This window comes from Triticum urartu, chromosome 4 (genome assembly GCF_003073215.2).
Source record: "Triticum urartu cultivar G1812 chromosome 4, Tu2.1, whole genome shotgun sequence".
NCBI lineage: Eukaryota > Viridiplantae > Streptophyta > Magnoliopsida > Poales > Poaceae > Triticum > Triticum urartu.
The window spans coordinates 228,966,418-228,980,857 of NC_053025.1; positions in this window are offsets into that span (position 1 = coordinate 228,966,418).

Below are 14,440 nucleotides of genomic sequence, written 5' to 3' on the forward strand. Positions count from 1 at the left end.
CCTCTGTGTCGTCTTCCACCTCCTGCCAGTAGGCAGGAGGGCGTGTGCCCCGCACGCGTGCACGCGGCCCCGGCCACCTCCTGCTTGCCGCTTCGCCCTGGCCCTCCCTGGTGCAGCCACGCACACCCCTAGACCTCTATCACTCTCTCCCTGAGCTTCTTTCCCTCCTTTGGCTCTCCTCTCGGATGCACCCGAGCACCACCATCGCCGTCGTTCATCGTTGCCGCGCCCAGAGCCGCTGCCTCGCCTCCCCAACACGTCCAAGTGGTCCGCCTCCATCTTCTACGCCTCCCTGACGATCCACAAGCCGCGGGACTCCCCCGAACGCTCTCCCCATCGTCGTCTTCAACCTCAGGAAGCCGAGATCGCCACGGCCGTCCCGTCCGCTCCGAGCCTTCCCCGAGCCCGCTTCGATGCCCCCTGCACTCTCCGTGAGCTCCTTCCCCAAACCTCCCTATTCTGCGCCTCGTTTCCACGCCGTAGTCGTTGTTCCGCCGGAGACCGACGCGTGCCACCGCCAAGCTTCTCGCCGCCGTGGCCACAGCCACTACAGCTCGTTCCCGAGCACACCATCATGCTCAACGCGACCTCATGAGCCCATAGACACCCACAGCGCCTCCTCCCGTGCTCTGTAGCGCCACCCCGAAAATGCCTGAGATGCTGCCGCCGTCGAACCTCGTCGCCGGCCACTTTTTCGGCCACCCTAGCACCTACCGCCGCAGCCACTCGATGTGCCCCAGGGCACTGGTTCCACATAGCTGCTCGCCGCTCAAATGGTCGTCAAAGCAGCATTTCCGATGCCCTCCGCCGCATTTGACCCCGCCGGTGGCTAAACGCCGGTGTGTTTGACCCACTTTGACCACGACGGGACCCCCTGTGTCCATGACATGTGGGGCCGGCCTTTGACTGAATTAGTGTAGGGTTATAATTAGTGCTAATTGCCACTATTAGAGGTTAATCTCCCGCTAACTAAACACTGTGCCACTGACACTGGGACCCACTACCTAGTTAATCCATGGTTTATGTTTAAACCTTCTTAATTAAATCCACATCCACTGACATGCGGGCCCCACTGGTCAGGTTTGACCTGGACCGCCCTTGTTGACTCGCTGACGTCATAGTGATGTCATGCTGACGCGGTAATTCTTTTCTTGAATTTAAATAAATCTTAAATGGTTTATTTATTTCAAAAAATGTTATAAACTTCTAAAAATCATATAAAATCAACCAAAACTCCAAATGAAATAAGTTATATATGAAAAATGATCAGAAAAATCCAATCTATCCATCTGTACTAGTTTCATGTATGTTAGAGCAACCTAACATTGCTGTTTAGATGAAACATGAAAATGCACTTATATGAGTTCATAGTTTAGGCTTGTATTTGAATCTTTGATTCAAATAAGCTCAAACCACCCTGGTTTTAGTAGCATTAGCCCAACACACTCATTTTGCCATGTCATTTGGATGCATCATAATGTTGCATATTGCCATGTATTGATTGTGTTACCGGTGTGATCTCCGTGGTAGGTTCTGCTCCCGAGGATATTCATGAGTATCCAGTTGAAGGGCAGTACCCCTCGACCACTCTGTCAGGCAAGCAAAACCCCCTTGTTCATTCTGATACAATCCCACTCTATCGCTCCTACACTCTTTTACTGCATTAGGACAACAATGATTCAACTGTTACATGCTGCGGTAGTTGAACCCCTTTTCCTCTGCATGACCTGTCATTGCCACAGTAAGTAGATGAAACCCACTAGCATGAGTAGGAATTGTTTGAGCCTTGATGTGCCTACTCATTCATGCTTGTTGTCATGCCTCCTACTGCTTAGAGTTCAGTTAGTGGTGAGAGGCCATGTAGGAGTAGATGGTGGGTTGTCTCATTGAAACCATCCTCAGAAACTGAGTTCTGTGTTTCTGATCCATGAACAGCTACTACCACACATTGGGATCCATAATTGACTCTCTCGACTTATTAATGGCATTGATCTCTGTCCAGGAGTTGCAACTAGTTTCTGGTGTTTGTAGGATATGTGTTGGAGGCCGTGCATAGCACTGACCCTAGGGGTGGGCTATGCTGCGGTAGATACACCGTGGCATGGTGTACCAGGCGCCCGTTTAGTGTCTCGGGAACCCTGCACAGATCGTTTAGGGCTGTGAGCGAAACCCTGGCCAGATCTCCTCGCGGATGGAACCCGAATAGGCGATAAACCTGGACTAGAGACTTGTGTGGTTAATTAGGTCGTGGCCGATTCCCTCGCCAGGCTTCCTCTTGAAGGTTGCCGAGATACATGACGTGTACATGGTGGTAAGTGGCGAGAGCGTGTGTGAAGAAGTACACCCCTGCAGGGTTATAAATGATCTATTCGAATAGTCGTGTCCGCAGTAAAGGACTTCTGGGTTGCCTGTACAGTTCATAGACAAGTGAAAGTGGATACTCGAAAATGCGCAAGATAAGCGTGAGTGCTATGGATGGCGTTCTCGGAGGGAGACGGGAGCAGATACATAGTGGTGTATTGAAATGGTGAATATGTGGACTCATGTGCGCCACCTCAAAAGAGTTACTTGCGGTAGTAGTTTAGGATAGCCACTGAGTCAAAGCTGGCTTGCTGCAGTTAAACTCCACCACCCCCTTTGTTGATACTGATGCATATGTAGATAGTTCTGATGTAAGTCTTGCTGGGTACATTTGTACTCACATTTTCTTAATTTATGTTTTGCAGAGAGACTTCAGTCTCGCTAGTAATTCCGCGTGGACTTCGACCTTTAGCTTGTTACCTCAGCTACGATCTTGTGTCCTCGACAGGATCTGGTAGATAGTCAGGCTTCTCAACCTTTTTCATTTGTAGATGTCTATACTCAGACATGTTAAGCTTCTGCATGTGCTTTGACTTGTATGCTCTGAATGTTGGGTCATGAGACCCATGTTTGTAATATCTCGCTCCTCGGAGCCTATTGAATAAATACTTGAGTTGTAGAGTCATGTTGTGATGCCATGTTGTATTTGCACATATCGAGCATATTGTGTGTATGATTGAAATGCTTGGTATGTGTGGGATCCGACAACCTAGTTGTCTATCCTTGGTAGCCTCTCTTATGGGGAAATGTAGTCTAGTGCTTCCACTGAGCCATGGTAGTCTGCTACAGCCCGATTTACCGGAGTCCTGCTAGCCCAGTTACTACTGCTCCGGAACACTTAGACTGGCCGGCATGTGATCCACTTCATTCCTATGTCTGTCCCTTCGGGGAAATGTCATGCGGTGACTTCCGGAGTCCTGCTAGCCTGCTACAGCCCGGGTTCCCGGAGTCCTGTTAGCCAGTTACTACAGCCTGGATTCACACGCTGATGACCGACACGTTCGATGATGGTTCATGTATGCCTTTCCCTGTAAGCTAGCGCCACTTTGGGTTCACGACTAGTCATGTCGTCCCGGGTTTGTCATATGGATGCTAGCGACACTATCATATACGTGAGCCAAAAGACGCATATGGTCCCGGGCCAGGTAAGGCGACACCCATGGGAATACCGTACGTGAGGCCGCAAAGTGATATGATGTGTTACATGCTAGATAGATGTTCCTTAGGTTCGGGGTCCTGACAAACCAATTAACCAGAGGCCCAGCCCAAATTGCTGTTATTTTTGCCTATTTCAGTGTTTCACAGAAAAGGAATATCAAACGGAGTCCAAACGGAATGAAACCTTCGGAAGCGTGATTTTTGGAACAAACGTGATCCAGAGGACTTGGAATGGACGTCAAGAAATCAACAAGGAGGCCACGAGGTAGGGGGGCGCCTACCCCCCTGGGCGCCCCTCCACCCTCGTGGGCCCCTTGTTGCTCCACCAACCAACTTCTTCCTCCTATATATATTCATATACCCCACAAACATCCAGGAGCACCACGAACCCTATTTCCACCACCGCAACCTTCTGTACCCAACAGATCCCATCTTGGGGCCTTTTCTGGAGCTCCGCCGGAGGGGGCATCGATCATAGAGGGCCTCTACATCAACTCCATGGCCCCTCCGATGATGTGTGAGTAGTTTACCCCAGACCTTCGAGTCCATAGCTAGTAGCTAGATGGCTTCTTCTCTCTCTTTGGATCTCAATACAAAGTTCTCCTTGATTCTCTTGGAGATCTATTTGATGTAATCTTCTTTTGCGATGTGTTTGTCGAGAACCGATGAATTGTGGGTTTATGATCAAGTTTATCTATGAACAATATTTTAATCTTCTTTGAATTCTTTTATGTATGATTGTTTTATCTTTGCAAGTCTCTTCGAATTATCAGTTTGGTTTGGCCTACTAGATTGATCTTTCTTGCAATGGGAGAAGTGCTTAGCTTTGGGTTCAATCTTGCGGTGCTCAATCCCAGTGACAGAAAGGGAAACGACACGTATTGTGTAGTTGCCATCAAGGATAAAAATATGGGGTTTACATCATATTGCATGAGTTTATCCCTCTACATCATGTCATCTTGCTTAAGGCGTTACTCTGTTCTTATGAACTTAATACTCTAGATGCATGATGGATAACGGTCGATGTGTGGAGTAATAGTAGTAGATGCAGGCAGGAGTCGGTCTACTTGTCACGGACGTGATGCCTAGATACATGATCATACCTAGATATTCTCATAATAATTCCATTTTCTATCAATTGCTCGATAGTAATTTGTTCACCCACCGTAATACTTATGCTATCTTGAGAGAAGCCACTAGTGAAACCTATGGCCCCGGGTCTATTTTCCATCATACAAGTTTCCAATCTACTTTATTTTGCTATCTTTTACTTTCAATCTATATCATAAAAATACCAAAAATATTTATCTTAATATTATCATCTCTATCAGATCTCACTCTTGCAAGTGGCCGTGAAGGGATTGACAACCCCTTTATCGCGTTGGTTGCGAGGTTCTTATTTGTGTGTGTAGGTACGAGGTGACTCGCGCGTGGTCTCCTACTGGATTGATACCTTGGTTCTCAAAAACTGAGGGAAATACTTACGCTGCTTTACTGCACCACCCTTTCCACTTCAAGGGAAAACCAACTTAGTGCTCAAGAAGTAGCAAGAAGGATTTCTGGCACCGTTGCCGAGGAGATCTACGCCAATTCAAGACATACCAAGTACCCATCACAACTCTTGTCCTTCGCATTACATTATTTGCCATTTGCCTCTCATTTTCCTCTCCCCCACTTCACGCTTGCCGTTTTATTCGCCCTCTTTTTCCGTTCGCCTCTTTTTCCTTCCTGCCTTCTGTGTGCTCGTTCTTTTTGCAATTTGTTTCCATCATGTCTGAAACTGGGGAGGTTATCATTGATAAGGATAATAATATGGAAAACTTTGATGCTATTGATGATCCTCTTGAAAAACCTATTATTTTGCACACTAAAAAGTTTTGTATTGGCAGCGGTAATATTATTGGGAAGGGAGTTATTCAAGATTTCTTTACTTGTGCCAGTGCTTTTCCCACTATGAGTGGATCTATCCTTCATAAAACTAGTAGTCTCGCAGATGCTATATCCTTTCTCATAGTTGAACTCGAGAGACAATTTTTACATATGCATCCTTCCATACAAAGGATTTTCCTTGAATTTTCTAATATTGAGCATTCTTCTGTTAAGTGAGCAGCGACCATCTTTTTAGCTCATGAGTTCAAATTTGTAATAAAAGAGGCCAATGAAAATTTTGCACATTATAGGGTGGATGCCGGCCGTCCTCCCATAGAAGCAATTCTTTTCTATCAAGAAGATATTATGCGTTTACGATCTTTAGATCATGTTGCTTTTAATGAAAACCTTAGAAAAAAGGTTCCTACCGATGCTCTTGTTAATAGGATCTCTGAACTTAATGATAATTTTGCCATCCATAACAATGGGCTAGGTTTTTCCCTTGAACAAAGGCTCATGACTTTTTTCCAAAAGAATGCTTATAATGATGAATTGATTGTGCAATATGAGGGGCCAAAGGAGGAACGAATACCCCATGAGCTTTATCTTGGGGACTGTTGTCCCATTAAATTTAGCCCTTTTGATTATTTTTTCTTGCCACAAAGGAAGCTTGCTACTGAACATAGGGAGTATGAGATGAGCTTTCGTGATTTATCTTATCATTATCATGGCAATACCTAGATCTATCCTTGCTTTTATGCCTAGCTAAGGGCGTTAAACGACATCGTTTGTTGGGAGGCAACCCAATTTTATTTTTATTCCTACTTTTTGCTCCTGTTTAGTAATAAATAATTTATCTAGCCTCTGTTTTGGTTGTGTTTTTTGTGTTTAATTAGTGTATCTGCCAAGTAGAACAGTTGAGAAGACTTGGGGAAAGTATTTTTAATCTTGCTGTAAAAAACAGAAACTTTAGCGCTCGCGAGAATTGCTGCCATTTTTTTACTGGAGAGAGATATTTAGTTAATTATTTTTGCAGATGATTAATATATAAATTCCTCACGTCCAGCAATTTATTTTAGAATTTTTGGGGTTCCAGAAGTATTCTAAACCTACAGATTACTACAGTCTGTTCTGTTTTTGACAAATTCTGTTTTTCGTGTGCGGTTTGCTTATTTTGATGAATCTATGGCTAGTAATAGAGTTTATAAACCATATAAAAGTTGGAATACGGTAGGTTTAACACCAATATAAATAAAGGATGAGTTCATTACAGTACCTTTAAGTGGTGGTTTGTTTTTTTACTAACGGAGCTCACGAAGATTTTCTTTTAAGTTTTGTGTTGTGAAGTTTTCAAGTTTTATGTAAGGATTTGATGGATTATGGAACAAGGAGTGGCAAGAGCCTAAGATTGGGGATTCCCAAGGCACCCCAAGGTAAAATCCAAGGACACCAAAAAGCCTAAGCTTGGGGATGCCCCAGAAGGCATCCCCTCTTTTGTCTTCGTTCATCGGTAACTTTACTTGGAGCTATATTTTTATTCGCCACATGATATGTGTTTTTCTTGGAGCGTCTTGTATGATTTGAGTCTTTGCTTTTTAGTTTACCATAATCATCCTTTCTGTACACACCTTTTAAGAGAGACACACATGAATTGGAATTTATTAGAATACTCTATGTACTTCACTTATATCTTTTGAGCTATATAGTTTTTGCTCTAGTACTTCACTTATATCTTTTAGAGCACGGTGGTGGTTTTATTTTATAGAAATAATTGATCTGTCATGCTTCACTTATATTATTTTAAGAGTTCTTTAGAACAACATGGAAATTTTCTTTTAGGCATAATAAAAACTTCCATATGAGTGCATTGAATACTAAGAGAAGTTTGATACTTGATGATTGTTTTGAGATATGGAGGTAGTGATAGCAAAGTTGTGCTAGTTGAGTAGTTGTGAATTTGAGGAATACTTGTGTTGAAGTTTGCAAGTCCCGTAGCATGCACGTATGGTAAACGTTGTGTAACAAATTTGAAACATGAGGTGTTATTTGATTGTCTTCCTTATGAGTGGCGGTCGGGGACGAGCGATGGTCTTTTCCTACCAATCTATCCCCCTAGGAGCATGCGCGTAATACTTGGTTTTTGATGACTTGTAGATTTTTGCAATAAGTATGTGAGTTCTTTATGACTAATGTTGAGTCCATGGATTATACGCACTCTCACCCTTCCATCATTGCTAGCCTCTTTGGTACCATGCATTGTCGTTTCTCACCTTGAGAGTTGGTGCAAACTTCGTCAGTGCATCCAATCCCCGTGATACGATACGCTCTATCACACATAAACCTCCTTATATATTCCTCAAAACAGCCACCATACCTACCTATTATGGCATTTCCTTAGCCATTCCGAGATATATTGCCATGCAACTTTCTACCGTTCCATTTATTATGACACGCATCATCATTGTCATATTGCCTTACATGATCATGTAGTTGACATCGTATTTGTGGCATAGCCACCATTCATAATTCTTTCATACATGTCACTCATGAGTCATTGGACATCCCGGTACACCACCGGAGGCATTCATATAGAGTCATATCTTGTTCTAGTATCGAGTTGTAATCATTGAGTTGTAAATAAATAGAAGTGTGATGATCATCAGTAATAGAGCATTGTTGTCGGTGTCAAAACCGGCGGATCTCGGGTAGGGGTCCCGAACTGTGCATCTAGGATCGATGGTAACAGGAGACATGGGACACAATGTTTACCCAGGTTTGGGCCCTATCTATGGAGGTAATACCCTACTTCCTGCTTGATTGATCTTGATGAATATGAGTATTACAAGAGTTGATTTACCACGAGATCGTAATGGCTAAACCCTAGAAATCTAGCCTATGAATATGGTAATGAGTACATGCACTACAAAAAAAGACACATCCATGACATTTTGGGCCGAACAAAAAAAATTATGTCATACATATGACACTTCTATGATGATAATTGTGACAAACCCCGGTATCATCATAGATGTGGTGGGCTCCTACTTCTATGACAAAAAATCATGACAGAAAATGGGCTTTTCGTCCTGGGCGGGCCGGAGACGCAGCTGCATGACATTCTTTGGGCCGTCCATGACGGAAAAAACCGTGGTAGAAGCGAGGGCAAGGAAAATTTCAGGGAGTTCCCGGTTACGGTGGGAGGTCGGGGGCTGAGCGATGCGCGTTTCTCTCGTACACGTACGTGCGCGTGTGTAAGGCGTTGGCTCTAACTGAACCCGAGCGAGGCGTTGGGCTCTAACTGAACCCGAGCGATTGATCGATGGCTGTTAACTGAACTCGATCGAGTGATTCCTTGGCTACTGCTGCTAACTGAAGCCGATCGATGCTGCCTCTAGATGAACAGTGAGCGTTGCGGGGGGGGGGATGAACAGTTCCCGGTGGGGGTGGATGAACAGGACCCCGTGGTGTTGCCTCTGGATGAACAGGACCCCGATCGATCGAGCCGGTTGGGGCTGGATGAATAGGACCCCGTGGAGGGCTGGATGAACAGGACCACCCGGGCAGGATGAACAGTAGACGGTGGAGGGCAGGATGAACAGTAGCCCGTGGAGGGGTGGTTGAACAGGAGCCCGTGGAGAGGGCTGGTTGAACAGTAGCCGGTGGAGTAGCGCGCGGTGGAGGCTGGATGAACAGGAGCCCGTGGATGAACAGTCGCAGGTGGAGGCTGGAGGAGGTCGACGGTGGATGAACAGTAGCTCGTGGAGGCTGGAGGGGGTCGATGGTGGAGATGAACAGTATCCTGTGGAGTCCCGTTTTGCGGTACGACACACCCCTCCGATGAACAGGACCCCCGTTTCGACCGTAGCGCTCCAACACAAGTCCGTTTCCTCCGTTTTGCGGTACGCCACACCCCTCCCGATCAACAGGACCCCCGTTTCGACCGTAGGAGGTCCGTTTCCTCCGTTTTGCGGTACGCCAGACCCCTCCCGATCAACAGGACCCCGTTCCGAACGTAGGAGGTCCGTTTCCTCCGTTGTGCGGTACGCCAGGCCTCGTTTCCATCGCCTGTTCCGTCCAAGCCCTCCCGATGAACACGACCACGCATTCCGTTCCGACCCAGCCGGTTGGCTCCCACGCGTTCCGTTGCCTCCTGATGAACACGACGCATTCCGTTGCCTCCCCATGAACACGACACATTCCGTTGCCTCCCCATGAACACGACGACGACGTTGTTTCTCCGTTCCGACCCAGCCATGTACACGAGCCCTCGCCGTACGTATGCGCGAGTAGGCGTTCGAGACCCCGCCAGTACGTACACATACGTGGCCGTATTTTTCTTTCTTGCACCCTGGCGGCCGCTGTACGTACGTGTACATGCTACATGCGCGCCTCTACTACGACACGTGCGCGCTCTACATCGACTAGTATGTACGTACACGTTCGCGACCAAAATGACAACGCTACATGCGCTTCGACCTGTGGGTCCTGACTGTCAGGCACTTCCTTGCCTGCGAAGATGTAGCTGGTGGGTCCCAGCAGTCAGGGGGCGAATCATTTTTTTTGCCTGGACGCACTTCCTTGCGTGCGAAGATTTAGTTGGTGGGTCCCAGCAGTAAGGGGGAAACGATTTTTTTCGCGAAATACAGTGGCCCGTCCGGTGGGTCCCAGCTGTTAGGTGGAGAATCATTGTTTTCCGTGTAATAAGGAGGCACTTCCTTGCTGCGGACGTGGACCCAGCTGTCAGCCTCTCCACGTACAGTCCACGTCCGATGGAAGTCGTTCCTTGACCATGTTGACCACGCCGCGCCGAGAGCACCAGGGCGGTGGACGATGGCGAGGACTAGGAAGGGGACTGCACGGAGGCAGGGAAGACTCGGCAGTTGTTTCCCACGCAGAGGGGAGTACGACTGTACGAGGGTTTACTGGTTCGTCTGCCGTCGCCGGAGAATAACAGCAGGTTTGGGTGAGTAGAGGGATGGCTAGGTCAGCGATGGGAGTACGGTCGGGCGGTGAGGCCTACACGGCAGCACAACCGGCCACGAGGAGGAGGGAGCAGGCAGTCCCGCCGGCGCTTGTTTGAGCGGCTGGAGCAGGAAGAGCAGAGATTGAAGAAGCATGACGACCGTTGGATGGACATCCAATAGTCAGTGCTTGTGTGTCAACCTTTTTTTTAGGAAAGCCTCAAATCTGTGGAAAATAGCATACAGCCCATCCGCCATTATTTCTAATAATTTACAGCCCATTTGCTAATTCTTAAGGTTTTTTTTGGAGCCCGTATTCTTTTTGTTAGCATTACAGCCCATATTGTGGCAAGGTTAAAAAATTATACGAAATTTTGCATATTTCGGTGCGGTCCGAACTGTTTTTAATCCCGAAATTTTCGACTCACATTCAAACTGATTTTAAAAATAAATGTATATCAATATAAAATCCAACAAATTCTCCACGCATAAAAATTAATGTAATTTAAAATCTTGAAATGAAAAAAAAGATATTTTGAAACTAATTGCGTTTGATGTGTTTTAAAAATGTAAACCCATTTCTCATTACTTGATGGGCCATTTTCTCGGCCAGCCGAATGAAAGCCTCTCCTCGTCTTGAAAGAATTTGCAGCCCAACAGGCCTGACAAAGCGACTTACTTGGCAAATCACAAAAAAACTAGGCTGTGGCCGTGGACCCAGCTGTCAGCCTCTCCACGTACAGTACTCTTCCAATGGAAGTCGTTCCTTGACCACGTGACCACGCCGCACGGAGAGCACCATGGCGGTGGACGACGGCGAGGCCTAGGAAGGGGACGACGCGGCAGTGGAAGCCCGTGCGGAGAGGAATACGAGGGTTCACTGGTTCGGCTGCAGTGTGAGGCTGCCATCGCCGGAGGGCCTGGCCAGCGGTGGGAATAGTAGGGGGCGGCGAGGCCTCTGCGGCAGCACAGCCGGCCACGGGAGGCAGGAGCATGCGGCACGACCGACACTGCTTTGGGCGGCTGGAGCAAGAAGACTAGAGGTTGAAGAAGCACTACGGCCGTTGGATGGACATCGTACGGTCACTGGAGCTAGAATCGTTCATATTGACTAAGTTGACAAAGCCCTTCGTCCCCGTCAACTTAGTAGGCCCACAAGTCAGCCTCCCAGCAAGGTGGGTCCCAGCTAGCCGGGGGAGTATTCATTTTTTTGTGCGTAATAAGGAGGCACTTCCGGTGGGTCCGAGCTGACAGCGGGGGGGGGGGGGGGGTTTCGCGAAATACGGTGGCCCGTCCGGTGGGTCCCAGCAGTCAGGGGGAAACGATTTTTTTCGCAAAATACTAGTGGCCCGTCCGGTGGGTCCCCGCTGTTAGGTGGAGGAATAATTATTTTGCACGTAATAAGGAGGCACTTCCTTGTTGCGGTCGTGGACACAGCTGTCAGCCTCTCCATGTACAGTCCACGTCCGATGGAAGCCGTTCCTTGACCACGTTGACCACGCCGTGCCGAGAGCACCAGGGCGGTGGACGACGGCAAGGCCTAGGAAGGGGACGACGCGCAGCCAGGGAAGACGCGGTAGTGGATGCCCACGCGTAGAGGAGTACGAGGGTTCACTGGTTCGCTGCGGTGTGAGGCTGCCGTCACCGCAGAATAACAGGGGGTGTGGGTGAGTAGAGGGATGACCTGGCCAGCGGTGGGAGTAGTAGGGGGTGGTGAGGCCTCCACCGCATCGCAGCCGACCACGGGAGGCAGGAGCACGAGGCACGACCGGCGCTGGTTTGGGCGGCTGGAGCAAGAAGACCAGAGGTTGAAGAAACACTACGGCCGTTGGATGGACATCGTACGGTCACTGGAGCTAGAATCGTGCATATTGACTAAGTTGACAAAGCCCTCCATCCCCATCAACTTAGTAGGCCCACAAGTCAGCCTGCCAGTAAGGTGGGTTCCAGTTAGCAGGGGGTATTCATTTTTTTGTGCGTAATAAGGAGGCACTTCCGATGGGTCCAAGCTGACAGCAGGGGGAACGTTTTTTCGTGAAATACGGTGGCCCGTCGGGTGGGTCCCAGCAGTCAGGGGCAAACGTTTTTTCGCGATATATTGGTGGGCGTCCGGTGGATCCCTGCTGTGAGGTGGAGGAATAATTATTTTCCACGTAATAAGGAGGCACTTCCTTGCGGCTGCCGTGGACCCAGCTGTCAGCCTCTCCACGTATAGTATTCTTCCTATGGAATTCGGTCGTTGACCACATTGACCACGCCTCGCTGACAGCACCACGGCGGTGGATGACGGCGAGGCCTAGGAAGGGGTCGACACAGAGCTAGGGAAGACGCGGCAGTGGATGCCCACACGGAGAGGAGTACGAGGGTTCACTGGTTTGGCTGCGCTGCCGTGGCCGCATAATAATAGGGGGTGTGGGTGAGTGGAGTGGAGGGATGGCCTGTCCAGTGATGGGAGTAGTATGGGGGCGGTGAGGCCTCCGCGGCAGCACAGCTGGCCACGGGAGGAAGGAGCAGGCGGCACGACCGGCGCTGCTTTGGGCGGCTGGAGCAAGAAGACCAGAGGTTGAAAATCACTACGAGCGTTGGATGGACATCGTACGGTCAGTCGAGCTAGAATCGTGCATATTGACTAAGTTGACAAAGCCCTTCGTCCCCATCAACTTAGTAGGCCCACTATACTGGGTCCCAGCTAGCCGGGGGAGTATTCATTTTTTGTGCGTAATAAGGAGGCACTTCCTTGTGTGCGCAGATATAGCTGGTGGGTCCGAGCTGTGAGCGGCGGTAACGTTTTTTCACGAAATACAGAGGCCGTTTCGGTGGGTCCCAGATGTTAGGTGGAGGAAATCATTATTTTGCACGTAATAAGGAGGCATTTCCTTCCGTGCGGCCGTGGACCTAGCTGTCAGCCTCTCCACGTATAGTCCACTTCAGATGCATGTCAGTCGTTGACCACGCTGACCACACCATGCAGAGAGCACCAGGGCGGTGGACGACGGTGAGGCCTAGGAAGGGAACAACATGAAGGCAGGGAAGACTCGGCCGTTGTTTTTGTTTCCCACGGGGAGGGGAGTACGACTGTACGAGGGTTTACTGGTTCGTCTGCCGTCGCTGGAGAATAACAGCAGGTGTGGGTGAGTAGAGGGATGGCTAGGCCAGCGACGGGAGTACGGTGGAGCGGTGAGGCCTGCGCGGCAGCAGAGCCGGCCACGGGGAGGAGGGAGCAGGCACTCCCCCGGCGCTTGTTTGAACGGATGGAGCAGGAAGAGAAGAGATTGAAGAAGCACGACGGCCGTTGGATGGACATCCAACAGTATACAGGCCATCTGTGGAAAGCCTCAAATCTATGGAAAACAGCATACAACCCATCTGCCATTATTTCAAATAATTTACAGCCCATTTGCTAATTCTTACGGGTTTTTTTGGAGCCCATATTCTTTATGTTAGCATTACAGCCCATATTGTGGCCACAGTTAAAAAAATATACGAAATTTTGCATATGTCGGTGCGGTCTGAACTGTTTTTAATCCCAAAATTTCGAGTCACATTCAAACTGATTTTAAAAATAAATGTATATCAATATAAAATCCAATAAATTGTCCACGCATAAAAATCAAGGCAATTTAAAATCTCAAAATGAAAAAAAGATATTTGAAAATAATTGTCGGTTTGATGTGTCTTAAAAATGTACAGCCCATTTTTCATTACTGATAGGCCATTTTCTCGGCCAGCCGAATGAAGCTCTCCTCGTCTTGAAAGATTTGCAGCCCAGCAGGCCTGATAAAGCAACTTACTTGACAAATCACAAAAGAACTGGGCTAGCCATTTTCAGAAAGAAAAAAAACTACTGGGATGGTCTGTGGTAAACATAAAAGAAAAGGCTGTCTAGACAGGCCAGAGTGTCCCGCCCAGCCCATTTGACACCCTGCTTCCGTCTCAAAAATGCCACTGCAATTTCCAAACTTTAAAAATGCCACTGCATTTTTTGCAAACTTTGAAAAACTCCACTGCTGTTTGCAAACTTTGAAAAACACCACTCCAGACTTCGAAAAATGCCACTAGAAATGGCATGAAATGGCATTTTTCAAAGTTTG